Raw genomic sequence first — 1257 nt, 5'->3', positions numbered from 1 at the left:
GCTTTTCAAGGATGCTGGTAATCCACTCACAGTTGCATTTCATAATGCCTTGGTGAAAACCCTCTTGTGGAGTACAGACACCTCCAAGAGGTACCCAAGAAAGGTGCAGATAACAGATCCACTCCGACAATCCATCTTCCTGAGTAATGTTGTCAAGACAAGTTCTGGCATTTCAAGCTCCTTGAAATAAGTCACTTTTGAGTCCAGCTTTCAGTTAATATAGCTAGCAATTCTCAGGACCTCAAGCCAACCACACTAAACCCTGAATTCTAGGCAAGAACATTGATCTAACTTGACATAATCTCTTGTTTTATCCTTTTTAGTCTACTACACTTAGGATAAACTCTTATCCATGCTCTCAATTCTTGATAAAAATTGACATGCTCCTACAACTCTTTCAGTATAGGGACTAACATACTAGACCACATCCATTCTTCTTCACCAATATCCTTACCTTAGCACGAGATCTAACCTGAGTGCACATTTAATTGACAACACAACTCCATGAACCTTACAATCAGGCTCCAGACTTAATCCTCAGTTACATCTGTCATGTATATACAGGCGGTAAGTAATTTCTTTCGAGTCGTCATAAAAGCTTTCTGAATTTCTGTCTGGGCCTTGTGTTGCACATTCAGGGCATTCAATTTATATCTTCCATTATGAACCCTCTCTAGTGTAAGAAATAAAATCCTATGCCACAACCTTTGTCCTCAAGTTATTTGATCTCTCTATGCTTATCTTCCATCTACAGCCCTTTCTATGCCACCACTTATGATATTTTAAGTAATCATGATGCTATGACATGCTGCAAATTATCAGTGTCCCATGGCCCGCTGGCAAAGAGATTATTATGTATTTGCTCCTCAAATATGTAAGTAGCTCAAGTCTAGGATTCCATTTTAAAGTACAATTTCTGGGGCCCATCCTGGTACCAATTACCATCTGGGTCGGGGTCCAGTAGGAACCTGGTGACACACTCAAACTGGGTTATTCAAGAAGATTTAGTAAAAGAACTGTTTACAATGGAGAGGTCACTGTTGAAGAAAATCAAAATGAAAAAGTGAATCACCTTAAAAATCTAGCTACAAAAGAAAACCATTATCACTTATAAACTGAAGAAGAGAGGGAATGAGTCTCAGAATTCAAAGAGTGCTGTAAGTATGAGGGATGACCACACACCAAGAGATGTAGTCTTAGGCTGGTAAATGCAGTCACTGACAACAGACCAAAAATCAGATGGGAGAAGCCAGGGGA

Source organism: Pteropus alecto, unplaced genomic scaffold (genome assembly GCF_000325575.1).
Source record: "Pteropus alecto unplaced genomic scaffold, ASM32557v1 scaffold22, whole genome shotgun sequence".
NCBI lineage: Eukaryota > Metazoa > Chordata > Mammalia > Chiroptera > Pteropodidae > Pteropus > Pteropus alecto.
Note: the sequence above shows the minus strand (reverse complement) of the source record.